Source organism: Gopherus evgoodei, chromosome 9 (assembly GCF_007399415.2).
Source record: "Gopherus evgoodei ecotype Sinaloan lineage chromosome 9, rGopEvg1_v1.p, whole genome shotgun sequence".
In the NCBI taxonomy this organism is placed as follows: domain Eukaryota; kingdom Metazoa; phylum Chordata; order Testudines; family Testudinidae; genus Gopherus; species Gopherus evgoodei.
The window spans coordinates 36,899,079-36,919,949 of NC_044330.1; the positions used below are offsets into that span (position 1 = coordinate 36,899,079).

Consider the following 20,871-nt stretch of genomic DNA (forward strand, 5'->3'; position numbering starts at 1 on the left):
ATTCCAATCTCCTGTCTGTTAGCCACACCATCACTGATTAGAATTAGATTGCTTGAGGTAGTGAAAAGCAGTGAAAGCAGTTCTTTGCTAGCTGCGAAGAAACAAGCCTCTGCCTGATGCTTTTCACAGAACTGGCAAAAATCGCCCCTGGGCCATTTTTATGCCTGATAAACAAATAGTGAAGTCCACTTTTACGCCTGATAAACAAATAGCAAAAATGCTGACATGGCCAGATTTCACTGTAGATATTTTTCAGACAAAACAAGGAAATGAGAGTGACAAATTAAATGGATGTCTTAGCTGTAGGATCTTTTTCCTCCCTCGTCCTAACTGTTAGAGGAAATGGTAACATTAGCATTTGTAGGTGTACCTTGCAGTATATACCGTTTTCTGCAATGTGGGCTGTAGAATTCTATTGTTTTGAAAGTAAAAAGAGAAAATGTCATTCTGTTTACAACCATTAAAAAGTTAATATTCATCAACCATGTTTTTGGCATATATTTTTCTTTTTTTAAAAAACTCTGGTATCTCATACTACCAGGTGATAACTTGGCCAACCTTCACAATAGTGAACTCTTAATGATAAAGAAGGTATCAGTCAAAGGGATATACATAAGTAATAATTCCTTCTCTCAATCATATGTATAATTCCATCCATGATGATAGGCGATCCATGTATGGATTAATGGCAGCCTCATACATGGCTCATAAAGTGCCTGTTTAATTCTTGCCCCTGCTTATGTGTAAACAATCTGTTTCGCATATGCAATGTAGAATATGCTACTTTCCTAATGAATATAAAAATATTTGTATATTTTATGACACATAATGTGTGTGTGTAGCTTGTGTATGCATGCGTGCTAGACCAGGAGTGCAAATATTCTCTATTCACCTCTGAAATCACCCACATTTTCTTGCCCTGCTCTGATCCCCAAGTCTGTTGCAGCTGAAAAGGATTGTGGGATTGGAGTCATGGCAAGAAACTGTGACTTGTTTCAGAGGGAGCCTGGAAGGGTATGCTCTGCTACTACTCAAGTAGATCAGATACTTTACTACCTTGCTAATGTGTTACTTCTGGAAAGTGTCAGTTTTTAAATGGCATTACAATCAAGAGTGACATCACACCTTGACATAAAACTATCCAGATATTGTAAAGTCAATTAAGCAAATCAGATACCGTAAAGTCAATGCCAGAAGGATTGTTCCCAGAAATAATAGTTTGGGGGGCGGGGGGGGAATATGACTCCAAGTAGCGAAACAGAAAGACAATCCATTTCCTCCAGGTCTCCAGTTACCCCAGTGTATTTGGAGAAACCAAAATTTCAAACCCAAAAGATTAATCTATTTTTCAAAAGTCTGCAGCAATATCTCTTTTGACTTCAAGTTCTAGTCAGTCTTATTCAAGCAAGCAGCACGGGTATTGATAAGGGGCCACTGGCTGCAGCGTTCCAGTAGGTGGAGATTAGAGATATTTACCCTCCCTCACATTCTTGCATTCAGCTTTCTGTTGTTCTTTCAAGCATAAAATGAGTAGAATTTTAATGAGTTGCAACCTTTTGCTTGAGGTAGTATTTTGGCAAGTTCTCATGCAGCAGCCATGTCTGGATTTTTCTTCTTTTCACACAAGAGCTGGTTTCTCCGATGTTTTAATGGGCTGTCTAATATACTACAATATTTCTGCTATGACATAAGAAGTCACTGATGTAATGCAAAAACTATGGTAAGCAACATGCACGTTTATTAGACACCTGTCAAGTATAATTCCCAACTCTGGACCTTAGCGTCCAGGATATGGGTATTAGCATAAAGTCCTCTAAGCTTAATTACCAGCGTAGATTCTGTAGCGCTGCCACCAATCAGGAATTTTTAGGGCCTGATACCCTCTGGTCCCCCCAAAACCTTCCCAGGGGACCCCAAGATCCAGATTCCTTGAGTCTCACAACAAAGGGAAATAAACCATTCCCTCCCACCTCTTTACCTCCTCCCAGATCTTTCCTGCCTGGGTACACCAGGAGATACCGTGAATCAATTCCTTGAAACATAACACAGAGAGATCAAGTTTCTCTCTCCCCCTCACCCAGAGGGAATACAAATTTACCTTTCCCTCCTTGCTTCCCACCAATTCCCTGGTATATACAGACTCAATTTCTTTGAGCCTTAATTAGGAGAGAAAAATCAACAGGTCTTAAAAGCAAAACTTTTAATAAAAAAGAAAGAAAGAAAGTAAAAGGTTTATCTCTGCACTTTAGATGGTAAACAGTTACAGGGTCTTTCAACTTATAAACAATAGAAAGAAACTTTCTCCAGCAGAAACACAATTTAAGCTACTTCCAGCAAGTACACATATGCAAATAAGAAAACAAATTAAAAGACTATAACCGCCTTTCTTCTTACTCACAATTCTGAATAGATAAAAGACTGTAGCAGGGAGATTGGCAGAAACCTGGTTGCACCTCTAGTCCCGTCCAGGACCCAGAGAAAACAAAGCCAAACCCAAAACCCACAAACAAAGGCTTACCTCCATGAGATTTGAAAGTATCTTGTCTCCTGATTGGTCCTCTGGTCAGGTGTTTGCAGGTCACTGTTTGTTAACCCTTTATAGGTGCAAGAGACATTAACCCTTAGCTATCTGTTTATGACAACATCATTCTAAACTGCTAAAGAGCTATGTATTATTCCATACCAAAAAAGTCAATTCTTGTAACAGATACTATTTGTTTGAAGACCCTTGTGGGCCCAACTGATATCAGGATCCCTTTGTAGTAGGTGATTTAAATACACACAGAAGATAAGCCCCATCTCCAAGAGTTCACATTCAAAATAATATAGTCATTTAGAATAGATTCCACTGCTGTAGAGCCTACAACCCTGTAAACAAGTGGCCTCTTCCCAAACACAGCCTTGTGACAGCCTTGCAAGTGGTCCCTCACTTCAGTTTCCCTTTTGAGTCCCCAGAAACTCCAGTGATGCTTATCTTCTATTCATACATAGTTTATTAATAAAATATAGTGTAAAAGTCCCAAAGCATAATCCATATCACCCCAGTGCAAGTAGTCTTTAAAATCAAAGAACCTGTTGGCCACTGACATAAGACATACCATATTGTGGTGTCTTCTCCCACACCCAGGCTCTTTATCAGCCGTCCTCTATCTCTCTGGCAGGACAGCCACTCCAGCCTGTCTTCTCCAGTGAATCCCACTCTTCCCAGCAAGAACTCCCACAGCCTTTGCTGGGAGCATCCCTCACTCCCTCTGGCCCTTTCACCATTCCCTAGGGTCCAATTCTCCGGCAAGCAGACATCAGCAGGTAAACCCATCGACTGTTCATCCTCTCTTGCCTTTGGCTCCAGGTCAGAGCCAGCAGGCATCTCCCTCTGCTGCTTCTCCTACCTTCCGCTCCTGGCTCTCTGGCTTGAAGATGCCAGCCAGCAAACCCCTCTTGCTGCTCTCCTGCCTGTAACATTTCCCAGGGACCACTTTCTCTAGCAGCCCTCATCTTCTGCCCTTTCTCACTGAATCAGTCCACTCAAACTCCCCCACTTGTTTTCTCACCAGGCCTCTTATAGCCCCCAGATGCTGCCCGCCCTCTTAATTGGCCCAGCTGGAAGCACGTGGACTAGAACAGGAGTTTCATTTAATGGGCAGGCTACCGTGTTACAAGCCCTACATTACTAGATATTAGCTTTTTGTAATGACGCTATGTGTAGTTGCCAGTGTACTGTATATGAAATATGGTACATTGGATTTTTGTGCAAATAAATGAAATACAATTCTCTTTTGGCTAAAGGCATGCAGGTTCTTTACTGCTCCCAAAAATGCCTCCAGTGACTTACAGGGACAAAATGATGTTTTATTGCTACTGGGGTTTCTCTGTTATACTACTGCTACTCGATGTACTGTCATTAGCGCCATGCCTCTAGAAGGGAAGCAGAGAGTTGTTTCTACCATTATCAGTCTGTCTCTAGAGGGCAAGTACGGAGTTATTTCTGGTTTGCCTCCAAAGGAAGAATCTTTTGAAAGGAATCAAAGGAAATGCCTTCCTGTCTTTTCTCCCCTCTGAAAGAAACACAAGATAAAAAGATTATGTCTGAAATCATTCCTGCATTGATGCCTGGCAAAAGAATGGAGTGCAGGCAACTTGCACATCCCTGGTCCTTGAGCTGCCAGGGGCTAGCCTGGTGGCAGCAGCAGTGATTAGGACAGCCCTATCCTGCACTGGCTGCCATATCCCTATGGGGTTTGCAGCAGCTGGGGAAAAACTGAAGTGTAAATTTGGCCTGGCCATGCCTCCTTTTACTTATTACATGCATCCTAAGGGAGATCACAGAGCTAGCCATCTAGGCTGGCATAAAATAGCCATAGTACCGGGGTGATTTCAACCCCAAGTTTTCCTACAGAGAGTTAGCTGCTGTTATGCAGCACCACGGAATTTAGGGCTGCAATACTTAATTTACAAAAGGATCTAAGAAAAACATAGTAAAAATAAGGGCTCAAACTCTGGAAAGCTTGTCTACTTGTCACGTGGAATATGAGCATAATACTAAGAAATGTGTAACCTAAGTTAATGCAGTTCCATTCAGCGCAGCAGAAATGACAAAGTACCAAAAACAACAACAAAAAATTAACTATATGTTTAAAAGCATCAGGTACAGTAGTATTGATTCCTAGTAATCGATTTCACCTAGCAATTGAAGTAAAAGCCTCTTTTTCCGTCTAAGTGCAATGGACCATGATCTAACCACATGTGTAAAAGGATGAAAGTGGTTTAAAAAAGGTGTAGAAAACTAAGTGTATGAATTATTATTTCAAACCATAAAAGGGTTTATTCTATGGTGTTTAAATGTGGAATCCATCATGCAGTCAGAGGCTTACAGTGTGGACAAAGAAGAAAAACAGAGTGTAGATAACGTTAGGGGACATATCATAAGAAAATGCTATTCAAGTTGTGCAAGATCTAATCAAATAGCCTATTGCAGCAAACCTGTATGCTCAGCACACTGCTAATTCCCTATGTGTGTATGGAATGGTGATTTAGCCTCTCTGAATTCAATAAAAACATAAACAGCCTCCTGGAGCCACAGATCCCATCAAAGTTTATCGGTTCTCTGTTGCAGATAAACACCATGTAAAACGGCTGGACCTCATAATAAACAATGGGAGACAGAAATATCCCAAATTTCTCAAAACAGAGAATATGTGCAAAAAGAAAGACAACCTTTGAATCACTCATTGTTACGTCATCATCTGGATTTTGTTTGTGTTCTTTTTATGTTATATGCTGTGGGAAAGCAGCTGGTGGTTATACAGTAAGAATTGTCTTGGAAGTACTGCATGCTCAAAGAACTGTAATTTTACATATATACAACATTTGCTTATATATAGCATTGTAAGGAGGCGCCCTGGCTCCCCGCCGTGCCTGAGAGGGATGAGCCAGAGCAGGTGCCTCAGTGGGCGGAGTCAGCACGGCCTGTCCCCACCCCCCCTGAAGTCAAGGGGCGGGACAGGAAGTATAAAAGCCTGGCCCCAGCGCTCAGTTGGGCGCAGGCTGCTGGAGAGGACAGATGCTGGTGCCTGGGCTCCCGCCGGGCCGGAGCTGCCCCGCGCCCACTACCCCGAGGAACGCTGGCCTGACCAGCCCCACGCCCATTACCCGGAGGAGCGCTGCCCGGACCTGCCTCGCGCCCACTACCCAGAGGAACGCTGGCCGGACCTGCCCTGCGCCCACTACCCAGAGGAGCGCTGGCTGGACTTGCCTCAGACCCGGTACTCGGAGGAACGTCAGCCTGACCTGCCGTGTACCCGATACCCAGAGGAGTGGCCTGAGCTTCCCCACGACCGGTACCCGGAGGAACCCATGGTCTGGGACCCACCAGACGACGCTGGCAAGGACCAGGTACCCAGAGAGGGGGAGGTTGGAAGTGGCCCGGGGGTAGCCGACCCTGGTTTGGCTCCTGAAGAGCCTGAACCCATGTCAGTGTGTTGCGGCCAGGATCCCCACTGAGCGCAGCGGGTCTTGCCCGCTGCTAGGGCCCCGGGCTGGAACGCAGTGGAGTGGGAGGGCCTGCGTTCCCCCCTGGAGCCTGGGTACCGCGTGGCAGACTCCCTCTCTTCCTGCCTATTGCCACTGCTCTGCCCTGACCCAAAGGGCCAGAGCTAATTAGACTTGTGTTTGGTGCCCCACCCGAACCAAGGGCTGGGGCCCTTTGACTTTGCCACTGCTCTGCCCTGACCCAAAGGGCCAGAGCTAATTAGACTTGTGTTTGGTGCCCTGCCTGAACCAAGGGCTGGGCCCCTTTGACTTTGCCACTGCTCTGCCCTGACCCAAAGGGCCAGAGCTAATTAGACTTGTGTTTGGTGCCCCACCCGAGCCAAGGGCCCGGGCTGATACTGTGTTTGCTCAGCCCCTGCTAGAGGCCTGAGCCTGAACTATTACTGCCCGCCCTGTCCAAGGGCCTGGGCTGATACTGTGTTTGCTCAGCCCCTGCTAGAGGCCTGAGCCTGAACTATTACTGCCCGCCCTGTCCAAGGGCTAGGGCTTATTTACTTTGAGAGCCCCAACCCCAGCTAGAGGGTCGGGGCTCTACCTTGTTTACAGACCTTGTACCCCGCTCAACACCTGCCGAGGGGCTAAGCCTACCCAGACTGCAGTGCGTAAGGAGGCGTCCTGGCTCCCCGCCGCGCCTGAGAGGGACGAGCCCCGACACGACCGGCTTACAAGCATCTACAAAATCGATATTCAGTGTGTACATTTTTCTTTAACAAAGGAGTTTGTATGTTTACTGTCTAAAATGATAGGTGTGCTCTTGATGCACTTGACAGAAGAGCTATCTGAGAAGTGCTTTTTTTCCACCACCCCACATGAACAGCTGATGATAATGAAAAACAAAAAATCTTGTTCAACAACATTTTTACATTAAAAAATAGAAAACCCCCAAATGCTTTTTTATCAGTTTCCAGCAATGAGCAAATCTTGAGAAACAACTGATTTTCAAGTTTCTGACTTTTCAACAACTCCTTCCTTTCTCCCTCCCCCCACCCCATAATTGAAAATGGCTATTTCCCATGGAAATTCTGTGAAATAAGCATTTTGCATTGCAAATACTTTTCAAGAGCCAAATGCGAGCTGAATGGATTGCTAGATCTGTAGAGGCACGCACAAAATTAAAATGATTGTATCAAACAAGTCAGTAGAAGCAGGATAGGCTCATGGCTGTTCAAATTTAGAGTTAAGTTCCAAGCAGGTTCCTATTTCTGTTGAATAACTGCACATCTAGTTCAAAGCAGGGAAGGGGATATGATTTCCCCGAAGCTGTGAGTTTTCCCTGACAGTGTAGCGAGAAGGAACGTAATAGTTTACAGCACAGGTAAACTACAATATAAAAAAAAACATGAAGAAAATAACTGTAAAGTTCAGTCTCCCTAGTTTCACCTTTTTTTGTGTTCAAACACAACATGTATGTTTTTCAAAGCAATCAAACTTGCCACTTTTTCCCTAGCCTTCATTAGCTGACATTCTCCTTCCTTTACTGAAGCAGGCAGTTTTGTCTGTGGGCTGGCTCACACATGGGAGCAAGTGAAAACAGTCCCAAAGGAGAATATAACCAGCCACCAGGAAGTCCCCTTTGAGCTCCTGTGATCAAGCAGACAGTTTGCCACATGACGCTTGGTGGATATCATTCCTTATACGACTACTGGGACTTAATCCTTTGGCTATTTATGCTGAGTGCTGCCTTGGGGCTGCTATCAGTGTAAGTTAAAAAATGATTACATGTGAAATGGACCATTGTGGTTGCAGCTTTCTCATTTGTGATGCAGATTTCAAAAGATGGATTTAATTAGAATTTAACCTAGCTGCCTCCTGCCGCAAAAGAATCAGAAAACAAGTTTGATATTGAAAGGAGATGAGGATGACTCCTCCAAGGGAGCAGGGAGGGCAGACGTTACTTGGATACACATTGGATCATCCTAAAAGCAAAGCAGATTGCTTTCACAAAGGATCTGTCCTAAATGGCTTGGAAATAGAGGAGCTGGCTGAAAAATATCTAAATTTGAAAGTTTTCAATGAAAACCAAAGACAAGTTTTTCATGAAAATGTTTTCCATTTTCTGGCCTGCTCTAGACAATACATTGGACCAACAAGTGGAAAGTAAAGGGTAACAGAGAATATATTCTGTTCTAAGTAGATTCCTTCTATGGCAAAATCAAAGATACTGGGCAATATGCTACTGTTACACAGTACTCTGTCCTCACTGAGTGCTTTCTAAGACCCTTACAAAGCTTCTGGAATGATGTACTGCATGGTCACTGACAGATGCTTGCCACAACAATTCCAAAACTACTAAGGGAATATGAATATTAGTTTCAAGATAGGGTGACCATATTTTCACAAAGTTGAAAATGGAACACTGCCCAGGGCTGGCCCAAGCCCCCCTTCTCCCCTCCCCGTCATCTCCCTCCATTCCATGCGAGGCCGGCCCAAGATCTCCCCTCTCTCCCTTGCGTGTGGGCTGGCCTGAGTACCGTTCCCCTCCTTGCATGGGGCTAGCTCCAGGGCCCCAGCCACCTGAGTCCCCACTCCCCCAACCTGCATGGATGGGGCTGGCCTGAGACCCCACTCTAATTCCTGCACATGGGGCTGGCCCCAAACCCCCTGCCACCTGCCAACACAGGGCTGGCCAGGCCCCAGCCACTCTCCCAAGCCCTCCCTCCCATGCACGGTTGATGTTGCTGCTCATCCCTCCCCCACTACGCTCCCCCCCACACGTTTCTCTGTGCCCTGCTCAGGGTTGCCCTCTAATTTTTTGGCAAAAGAGGGCATTTGTCCCATTTGCTCTTGCTAACTAGGACAGGGCTTAAAAAAGGGACTGTTCCAGCCAAAATGGGACATATGGTTACCCGATTTCAAGACATCATTAAGTTGTCCAGAGCCACTTTTTCCTTTAATAATCTGGTGAACACCTCAATCCTGTGCATTTGATGTGTTTTAAAGATGCATCTTATTTTATCTCCACAAAAAAAAAAAGAATGAAAAATGTTAAAAGAGGTTTCAAAAAGAAACAAAAAGTTACCTCTTTTACAAAACGTATGCACCTAAATCCAAGAAAATGAATAGTTTAGGATAGCATAAATCTTACAGTACCTAAATAATAACCACAAGCACATTTTTTTTTACTGAGCAATGTATATTTCATTACAATACAATCTTAATTCTGACTCAGAATAAATATCAGTGGTAGTCTCAAAGTATGAACTCAATACCACATCCTTTGGAGAAAGAAACAGATGTTATATATACACACACAGCAATGACTCATGGTGATCAGGCTTAAATGGAAGTCTACAGACATCAGTAATATTTTCATAACACAAGAATATTACACACTATTATTCAAACTAAGAATACGTTATTCTGAGGAAAGAGCAACTATAAGTACTTTACCAAAGAATTCCACAATCCATGAACGGCATTAAATTATATTTACCAGAGTACATCTGTGATGGGGTATATAAACCCCATAGTGCGATAGAAGGGGTTAAGGAGCAGTTCTGGGTGCAGTTGATGGAAGAGCGTAAAAGAGAGCCAGAGTGGTCAGAAAGGGGCAGATATGATAAGAGGAGAGAGCTACGTTGGGAGCTCTTGAATAAGGACACACCTGGCTGCAGGGGAGAAATCTGTACAGCAGCATTAGCAATTACCCCAGGGACTAACTCTCCCCTAGTCATAGGGAACACTTCACTCCATCATCTGGTGAATTATTTGTGACTCCTGAGGCTTTCTGACCATGTCCTGGACTGGGTGGGTCAGTGGTAGGAATTAAGCACTTGTGTGTGTTTGATACCACTGCCTCTTGTAGGGCCCTGGGCCAGAGCCTAATGGAGAGAGAGGACCTGGGCTTCTTAAGAAGGGGGCATAAAACCTTTCCCACCTGGAGATGTGGGTGGATGGGTGAGTGGGTGATAGAGGCATTGTAAAACATGAGGCAAGGGGTCACAGCCCATAGGGGAATTTAGGCATGGGTTGAAAATTCTCTTCCTTCGTAAGGGATGTTGGACTTAAATATTTGGTTGGATTCTGTTATGGAGAAAGGGCATGGACTCAACTGGTAACCTGGCTGCAGGGCTGAGTACTATTTACTAGGAAGGAGACTGCCACACTGGCATGACCACTGGTTGTGTGAACTAGAGACTGGGGGAGTGTTGTAACTCAGGTACCTCACCACTAGGCATACTACCAATAAACTTATCCCATCACAACAGCTAAAAGAAATATGTAGATAGCAGAATAAAGATAAACAAAGTTTGGGGGGGTCAATATCTCTTCACTGTGCTAATTCAGCTAATAATACGACTATTCAACTTTAGTGGTGTCTTTACTGATAGAATTGGCTTGCCCAAAATCTTTGCTGATTTTCTGCTAATGACAATCTGGGCAGTGAATGGCTCTTGGCTTTATATAATGCTTCAAATCAAGAAATGATCCTGCAAACTGTCCCTACAGCGTTGATATTAACAGAGAAACACCTGAAGGAAACAAAAAATAAAGACATAATCACCACATGGTATTTTGAAAGCAGTATTCTAAAGTATATCACCCTACTCAATAACAAGACACTTCTTATTCTGGTGTATCTTAAAAATGTCTCCTTAGTGAAATGTTGGTTTTGCTTCTGAGCCCTTGCAAAAATGTGTCAGGGTCAGAATATTCAAGTTTTCCATGATAATGAATACAACATTTGCTTACCCTTTAAGTGACCGTGCTAACGTACAAGTCCGCTTGCAAATTAATTCCCAGACTAAGCTAATGCTATTGCATTGTGGATCACTTTCAAAATGATTACCGAAAAACAAAAACGGAAACCAGGGTTTAGGCAGCTTCTTATGCACTAGTGTTAACTAAAAACATTTCCACATAAATGTGACTGCTTGGGATGTAAAGATGAAAGTGTGATTGACTTGAATTGAAAATCGAGAACAGGCTTTCCTCAAGTTCAAAAGCTACACTACAAATCATCGGAATCATTAATTCCAGCATATAGGGACTTGAAAGGTGTCCTCTTTGTAAAATGGGTTGCCTTTATATAACTGGAGCTAAATGATAGCTGCATAGCTGAAACAAAAGGCCAAATTATTGATTTTTTTTATTAATTAAACTAACATACTCTGTATACCTTCTTGTCACTCTGCCAAATTTCCTCCCTCATTTTGTTGATGCAGCACATTGCTCCACATAACTCCTCCACTGTAACTATGGTGTCATGTGTAGTGACTGTAACTTTAATCAAAAAGGATAATCAGAAACTCTTTTGTTTTGTTTATAATGCACTCAATTGATAAAACCAAAGGCAGGCAACTGTTTTGCTTTTACTCGTATTCTACTGTTTAATAATAAACTGCTTCATGTGCATATGCATGTCTGATCTAAGTCCCACTTCTCCATTTTAGTCAAGTGTACACACTTCAAGATATATTTTTATTCTAACAAAGTGTTGGCCAAGCAAATTAAGGTCCTCATTAAACCGTGAATAAAAAATGCACACTATTTCAGTCAGATCTCATTCTCTTCACTGACTTTTTCCCCATGTAGATTGTATAGGCAGTACAGAAAAAATCTGTGTCAAACTGGGGGCAGGTTTTAAGTGGCCATAAATACCAATTATAGGCCATGTGCGCCTTTCCACTATGCAACGTGTAGAATGACAAATGCAGCAGTAAAAACTCAGTCCCTGCGGAGACAGGAGGCTAGCAGCTCAACAGCATATCACCTGCTGGCCTTTTACACATCACAAAGGCCCTCGTGTATACATGCTCAGGGCCGTTAGGGGAGCAGAGACAGTGCTGAAGAGCAGACTGTCTTCGCAGCTTGATCCCTTCATAAGTTACCAGGGATCAGACCAGCAGTAACTCCCCCTCTGAATCTGCCAGCCTGCTCTTTCTGATGGGTAAGCATAGCTGCAGATGGGGAAGTGGAGGTAAACAACAACAGCAGCAGAACTTCTAAAGAAGGGCAAGGACAGGAGCACCATGGAGGTTCAAATGCTCCATAAGGATGGCTTGGGACTTGCGAGGTCACTCTCTGCTGTCCTCCCAGATATTTTAAGGGAAATATGCAGATACTCTGAGCATAAGCCTGTGGGGAGTTCTGCAGTTTGTCTTGGCAGGTTAGCACATGACCTGGCAGTGATAATGACTGCTTAATATTCCTAAAGTGCTCTTAAATAAAGGCTGAAGTTCTGACCTCATTTACACTCTTGAAATCTATAGGGTTTAACATGTGAAACTGAAGGCATAAAATTGGCCTGAAAATTGTTGTGCAATATAAGTGCTTGTGATGGGGTGTACCCGACACAGGCCCTGATTCAGTTAATGTGGGCCCGAGAGGCCAATTAACATACTTGAGAGCACCTTCCAAAGAGAGAATGCCAGGCTTCATTGATGATGAAGCCCAGATGGGGAGAGACTGGTGGTAAATAGTTGGGAGCAGAAGGGACTGTCAGGGAAGAGAGTCTGCAGTCACTCTCTGCGAATACAGAGGTGGAGAAGAAGAAACCCACAGGGAAAGAATAAGCCCATAGATTCTAGCTGGAGTAGAGAAGGCTGGCAAGCAGTTGGGGAGGCATAAAGCAGCTACTGGGATGGAGTAGGCTCTAGTGGCACACCTTGAAAGAAGGGCAGGATTTGAACTGCAAGACAGAGAGAACCTTAGGAGGAGTTCTGTGGAGGAACAGAGTAAGGGGAACTTAAGAATTTTGAAAGGGCAAGCCTGAGGAGGGCTGAAGTTGTTTATATATATATACTTTTATAATGGGATTTTGTTATGGGATTTGAGGGGAGGGCCCTGAAAGAAGGGTCAGCCTAGAAAAGTTGGAGGGAAAAAGGTCTGAGAAAGGCTTTATAGGAAGGACTCCTGTGAAACAGCAGCAAGGAGTGGGACGGCACAGACTTCGACTGCTGGTCAGGCTGGGTTGCGTAGGGTGCCAGAATGTAGGGGGTGGCATTTTATGTGCTCCCCACGGGGCGCACGGGAGCTTCTGGTTCCACTTCCGTCGCGCTGCTGAAGAAGGACCTTCTGCCGACATGCAGTGGAAAACAGCGGCAGGCAATTGAGCAGCTCAATGACTGCCGCTGTCGCCTGCGGCATTGCAGCAGTGGGTCCTTCTTTGGCGGCATGATGGGAGTGGAACTGGAAGTTCCCGCGTGCCCCGTGGGGAGCGCACAAAATGCCACCCCCAAAATTCTGCCTAAGGCGTCGGAAACTCTGGCGCCGCTCCTGCTGCTGGTTATAGGGTCCCTGGGCTGGAACCTATTATAGTGGGATGGCTTGGGTTCCCCAACTGCCATTGGCAAGGTGGCTTGACTTTGGAGGAAGGGACAAGGGTATGAAGACCAAGGACCTGGAGTTGAGTTCAAAGACCCTCTTTTGTGAGGATATTAGACTATTTTATGCTGGGATTTCTATTACATTGGATCATGACCTGGCCAGAAGGCTGAGTTATGGGAAGAGAGACCACCAGAGTGACAATCAGCAGGGGGCGCCACACTGGAAGACAGCTGCTATACCATGCCTGGGCATATGGGGTGCTTCTGTGGTGAGTGAAGCCCTTTCCAGTGCCATTAATGCCTCATTGAAATCAAAGGGCCTTTCTACTTAAAAAGCAATGGCACAATATTGCCTATTTTATGAACTCTATAAACCTTTGTATGGTCAGTGTTTTATCCTATTGAATAAATGTTGCTGAAATAGCACTGTATTAGTGAAATAGAAATGAAGAAAACGCCAAAAGAGGGGTCTCCATCAGGGCCGGCACTTCCATTTAGGCGCTAGGCGGTCGCCTAGGGCGCTAGGATTTTGGGGGGCGGCATTTTTCCACCCTCTGCGGCAATTTGGCGGCAGGGGGTCCTTCTGTGCTCCGGGTCTTCAGCGGCAATTCAGCGGCGGGTCCTTCACTCGCTCCGGGACCAGAAGCCAAAGTGCCCTGAAGACCGGGAGCCGCAGAAGGACCCTCCCGCCGCAGAATTGCTGCCGACAGGGAGCGCAGAAGGACCCCCGCCTAGGGCATCAAAAACCTTGGCGCTGCTCCTGGTCTCCATCTCTGTCCTCCTGATTTTAATTTAAGAAATAAAGTGGAGTGTGCGGGGGAGGGGGAGTGAACTGGACAAAATATTGCTTTACTGAGATTTCCAGGTAAAAAAGCCTGAAATTAAAGAAAAATCTTGGTGGTCTGTCAGTTTACTGACATTTTTCCCCTTTAAAAAATCTGCCAAGTGTAGCAAAGATCGCATGACAAAAAGGCAACTGTGTATTTGTTTAAGAAGCTGTTCTTTGGCTCTGAACTAGCATGTGTATCATGTGATGTAAGGGTTGCCATGGTAAGTACATATGCAATTTTCTGATCTGCTCCATCACAGATGCCTCAGAATTCAAATTAACATTGCAAGGATATTATTGTACGAAAAAGCATTTCCAGGCTGGGCTTAAGTTTGGATATGAATCTGACAGAATTTTAAGTAAAATATCTGTTCAGTAGTAATCAGTGTAATACAGATAAAGCCAGTTTTTAATCTCCAAAAGAAGCCATTTAAATTACAGGTTACCAGTATGATCAAAAATAATGTAATTTTGACACATACACATTGCAATACATGAATATCAATGTGTTTTCCCATTTCAAGTGCACACTAAAATATAATATTCTAGTTACCAAAATATGGTTCTAATCAGTACTGGGAGAAAATGCATTTTTTTCACTACTATAACAAGACCAAAATGTATCTAAAAATTAGAGTTCAACAGGAGCTTTTTTAACCATTGTAATCCACAGATTGCTTGTCAGCTTTGAGAAACTTGTGTGAAATGTAGCTAAGAGACATCATGGAATTTCTTTAATATCTGATGCCAAAGTTAGGAGACTGGCTAACTTGGTTGATAATGGACTACATAGCCTTTCACTTCTAGCTAACTGGCTGAACATGGCCTAAATCATTAATAACAGAGGGCCAGATTACAAAGGTACTTAGGCATCTAAAGATGCAAATGGAAACTTTATCATTTCTGAAAATCCTGAGTTACATGCTTAACTCATATTGAACTGAACTTTCAATAGGAGTTAGGTGCCCATTTATATCTATATGCACCTATATACCTCTGTAAATCTGGCCCCAAAAGCTTTACCATATAATTTATGTCCAGCTATCTGTGTAAAATGAGTTGACGGTCTTAGTCCAGCTCCAAAGGGAGAGATTCATAGATCCCAAGGCTAAAATTATCTAATCTGACCTCCTGTGAAACACGGACCATAGAACTTCCCCCAAATAATTCCTAGAGCAGATCTTTTAGAAAAACATCCAATCTTGATTTAAAAATTCTCAGTGATGGAGAATAGACGGTGACTCCAGTAAATTTTTCCAATGCTAATAAACCTCACTTTTAAAAAAAACCAAACATATGACTTATTTCCAGTCTAAATTTGTCTAGCTTCTATTTCAAGTCATTCGATCATATTATATATCTTTCTCTGACAAATTAAAGAGCTCATTATCAAATATGTTCCCTATGAAGGTACTTATTGACTGTGCTCAAGTCACCCCTTAACCTTTTCTTTGTTAGACTCAAGGAGTTCAAGGCATATTTTCTAATCCTAATTCATTCTCAGGGCTCTTCTCTGAACCCTCCAATTTATCCATATCCTTCTTGAATGGTGGATACTACAACTGGACACAGTATTTCAGCAACAGGAGTGGGGTCTCCTCACTGTATCAGATATAGGAGCCCACAACACTCTTTCTCAGATCCATTAAAGGGATGCTTTCCTTCAAATCCTTTTCTAATTTATTTTATTCAGTGATCATGAGGTACCTGAACTGAACATCTACCGTGAGGTTTATGTACTAAGTTGCTTAATTATAACTTAACCCCCTGTCCCACCCTACTGGGTCCTAGACCTGCTGTCAAGGAATGCAAAACAAAAAATAAAGCCATCACCCTGCTTCAGCCATTCTGGTAATAAGGGAAAAATTCCTTCCTACCCCCTCCCCAAGGAAAAAATGGTGCAGGAGAGTGCACAAGAGGGGGCAAGCAGGGGCATAGAACTCATCCGGCCTTGGGGCCAGGATGGGAGATGACAGCTCCTTCGGTTGCAGGAGGAGAGTGAGTCCCTCTGGTCATGGGAACGGGGTTCAGGCCCCTTCAAAAGTGGTAAAATGTTTGTTCCTGAGCAGACCTGTGTAAGGGTGATTAGCATAATGTCACAGCAGGTCCTGAGGAAACCTGGTCCTTTTGCAAATTTCATGTGTGTATGGGTGGATGCCGCCAGTCCAATCCAGGTGAAGAAGGGCTTCTCCAGGCCTCCATGGGGATAGAAATACCCCTACTGCTGGTCAGCAGGAAAGGCACAATCCCCATCCTATCTGGCCAGCTATTTCCTGCCCTTCTTCACTCTGTCCCTGTAAACTGTTCCCACTTGTCCTCCTCTAACACTTGTTGTAAGGGGAGCCCTTGAAGAGGCAACAACCGTTTTCTTCTGGCCAGCTGCACAAGAACTCACTGCATTGAGCTGAGGTGAGCACATTACTGACTCAATGAGGCAAAAGAAAGAGCAGAGGCCTCCCCAACACAGGAGGGAATGAGTGGCTGCTACTGTTTTTTCCCCTTTTATTAGAGATACTTTAAGAGTTTGGATACTTCTAGCCTCCTTCCTTTTTCTCAATTAGTGTTAAAAAAGGATAAATTATGCTCTTCTTACCTTTCATATTTTCTGTTTCCTTTCCAATGCGTGCTACTTTCTCTCCAATAGCAATAAAAGGGAAAATAATCATTACATTCAGTGTCCTGATTTAAAAGGATCACAACACTAAAATACAGCACACTATAGATGCACAATATAGCATTTTATTCACAATGAATTTTAGTGTCTTCTGGTTTTTGCTTTGTTTGTTTTTTAAAAATCTGATATCCACCCAACTGACACCACCATCACTTTTCTCATCTAGATGACTCTGTGATCATGAAACTAAGAACTGATTGTGTGGATTTCAGCTGAAACAAAGATAAACTTCAAACCATATAGTATTTAGGCCTTGATATTCATCTTCATCTCTAAAGTACAGAGAAAAGTTTCTGGAAGCAAATAGCAAATTTTCCTCTGCAAAACAGTAACTTTTAGCTTAGTTTATTTCACTCCCAAAAGTTGGGAAAATTAAATCGCTAGTTAGTTTGCACTAATATGATTTTGGTATCAGCAGATGAATTTAAATTAGTCTCTTTGTTTACTGATTTTTCTGATGTACATAATCTGGGATTGCTGCGATATTGTCCCTGCTGATGTGAGAAAAATAACTTCTGATGTATACCAATACCTCAGTTTCAGCCCTGAGCTTTTTGAGGAATTTTCTATCCCTCAACAGCATGCAGAGAAGCACAATAATCTTTACGTTTAGTATAGAAGATTGTCCTCGATGAACTGCATTTTAAAACGACCCTACTCCAATAGTAAGAGACACTGCACCTTCATTTCCTTTTGTCTTTAAAAATTCAATTAAAAGCATGTTTCAGAAATTAAATTATAATATAAAATTAGCCAAAGTATGAAATACTGCATTTGCTCTAGCAGGGAAAGGCTGTACCAAGCAATTCACTTAATAGCACACGTGATCTAAACTTAATAACTGAAGTGCCCTCAGTTAGCAGAGAATCTACTGGTGAGATATGTCCTGCATAATCCACCAGAGGAGGGAATGGATTAAATGTAGGTAAATTTTATTAATTAGTAGCAAGCCATACAATTGTTCATATTTTCAATCTTTTAAAATTATCATTGCCTAATGTAACTCATTTCCAGCCAAGAATTGTGGTATTGGTATTAGATACTTATAGCTCTTTAACTATGGACACATTCTAGACATGCCTGTTAACTCTTTTTATTAAGATTTCAAGCTATTCAAACAATAGCTGTTAGATGGAACTTCTCAGTATATCTCATCAGCTAGGGAACTGTTTTAACTTATTCAGTCCTGTACTACAATACAACTAGAAATGAGCACTCGTTTAACCCCTAAATCATAAGGGTTTTTTTACCTGTTGTGTATTGTCTAAATGTTAAATTGTGAGCGGTCTCTGGCCAGGACTGTCTTTGCATTATAAGTTTATACAGTGCCTAGTATAATGGGCCCCTAATTCCTATTTGGGGTCTTTAGGCACTGCTGCAACAGAAATAAATAGCAACACTCTACTTTTGACTGGACTTCTGCTATGGAAGCTGAAGTCCTTTTATTTATTCATTTCACATTCTATGCAGCACCCTTGGCAGGGAGTTGCAGTGTTAGCTCTCCTACAACAGTCCACCAGCACTTTCAACCCTGTACTGAACTCTCTGACTCTGCGGAGGTGAGAGGTCATCCTGTTTTCATGTTAGCTGAGTTGTGGCTCTCTGGAGAGGAGACTGTCATTGGCACTAAATTATGAATGAAGGTTTTGTGCCAAGGAAAATTTTCAACAGGGAATTCTGTTGACACCTTTAAACTGAGTTTATTTAGGACTTCAAGCCAAATTGGAATGGAAAACCTTAGAGGAAGAAAAGGTTAGCTACTAAGCCATGCAGTCCCGTCCACCCCAAAATCTGCTTCTGCTTTAATCTCTCATTTCTCACATTTTAATCCAATCACATACAAATCTAATCTGCACAACAAAAAATAAGCCGTCCCCTACCTTAATGTTTTCATATAATTTCAGTCATCCACCTAGCACACAGTACATAAGTAATGCCCATCAACATATTTTGGCTTTTGTTGCAGAGCAGGCATGTGCTACAATAATTTCTTTTCTGATGCATATCCAAACAGGGTCCCCTTCTCCTTGTCACATGTAAATGAACTCACTGATTAGATTATCAAGGCACCATAGTGTGTGCTCAAGTCAATTTCTCACAAAAATAAATTGTAATGAAAATATTTGTAACTTGAAATAGCTGAGGGGTTCTAATGTCTAGAGAGAGGGGCAAGCACAGTTATCAGCCAGTAGGGTGGAATGTGACATAATCCCCTCTATTATTAATGAGTGTAAAGTACAGCCGGAATTTATAGCCTGGAAAAGGGAATGACCTGAAATGTCTTTCAAAAATAATTTGCCTGCTTCACTTTTGTTCAGGCTTATATCTAGGTATTTATAAATGATGGATTTTCATAAGGCATAAAAACAATCCACTCATATTATCCTTATTATCATACATCTTTGGTTCTGTTTCTTCCCCCACCCTGTGTTGAGTGGCACTTTCCCAGCTGTATGTACGAGCGACCGGTTTGTCAGCAGCTCAGAAGTGTGTGTTTGTGTGTTTCACTACTGACTGCATTTTACTGCTTATGAATTCAGAGAGTTCTTTTTGGCCTCTCTTCCATAACTATTACTTCCTTGGGCAGAGTCATCCTTTCCCCTAACCATTATAGTTCAAACCACATGGAATGACTCTGTTTGTCAGAAGTCAGTGGAACTTGACCATAGAATATATTACTGAAATTGTGATTTTTTTTTTTGAAAGGGAGCAGATCAACACTTAAAGCAATTTTTTCAGCTGAATTGGACTAATTGCTAATATATGTGATTCTGCTGTTTTACTGAAGGTATTTCTTTATTAATGAGATCCATTCTGAATTCACTAAAAAGGCTATAAGTGAGTAGCCTTGGAAATACACTCTCCTTCTTTTCCTGCCCAGTCTCTATTTGATAACATTAAATCCCCTTCTGGAAAAGTCCTATGGAATTTAGTAGATAATGACAATATTTCTACCCTATTTTTGACCCACTAATTTCTTCACTTTATAATCTCCCTTCCTGTAAAATTCTGTACGATGGTTAAAAATTCATTAATTTTCCAATAAATTCTGCATCTGTTCAGAATAATTTTTTATACAACCCTATAACATTTATATTGTTCTGTAGTGGTTTCATTTCTATTAAGTTCTATAGCCCTCTCCACTTGTTTAAAAAAATTCCCCATCTTCTGCATTAGATTAGAAATACCCTGGCTATTTTTTTTAAATGTAAGCAAGAGATAGCAAGGAAATGTAGAAAGAAAGAGAGGAGCAGAAGAACAAGGGATTAAAAGTGGCAGTGAAAAATTCTTGAGACACTCACCAATATGCCTCAGTTATGATGTGTAGGGTACCACAAAGAGTGATGGAGCCAGGCAGTCTCCATGATAATTCAGTCTGCCAAGAATGCTAGCCAGGCTGTAAGTTATAATGTGAACATCTAGCCACTAGAAACTGGAATGAGGCCAGCAGTCCATTTCACACCAGTTAGTACACAGCAAACAGGTAGCAATAATTTTCAACCACTATTGACTTGGGATGTATTTTAACTGGTGACTTCAAGGGGAAGGGCTCGGTATCCCATTACCAGTCCTCTGAGCCATCTATGTCCATTCCTCAGCTCTGCTGTCCGTTTAAATCTGGCTAATGGAAGCCAAGTCAAAATGACTTAGCTAGTCTTTATGTGGGGTGATGAGCATTGGAGGAGCTCACCTTTTCACATTACAAGTTAAATATCACTGAAAAGAGACACTCAAAACTGAATAAGATTTACTTGAAATGACCCTCATGATTTTTACACCAATCTCATGATTATTTTTCTCTGATTTCTGATTTTGATCACTTGGCAGTACTGTCACAGTATTGGATGACAAGTAGTTGTTTGCCTCGGCTGGTAAATATTGACTTGTTTTGCAAGACTTCCTTAAAGTAACATTTCCAGAAATGACAATAGTAATACATTTGCTTTGGGATTTGTTCATTTTGTATTGCACTAATATGGGTAGCTATATGGGTCTGAGCATTTGGGAAGGAGGATTTGTCAGCTGGATCATCTCGTCTGTTTACTTATAAA

At 42.5% G+C, this 20,871-nt stretch overlaps 1 protein-coding gene across 2 annotated transcripts in view; it reads right to left on the minus strand.

Moving 5' to 3' along the window:
* Positions 1 to 20,871, minus strand: part of NYAP2 (neuronal tyrosine-phosphorylated phosphoinositide-3-kinase adaptor 2) — a 196,737-nt gene that overhangs the window by 161,511 nt on the left and 14,355 nt on the right. The gene's annotated exons all lie outside the window — the stretch shown is intronic.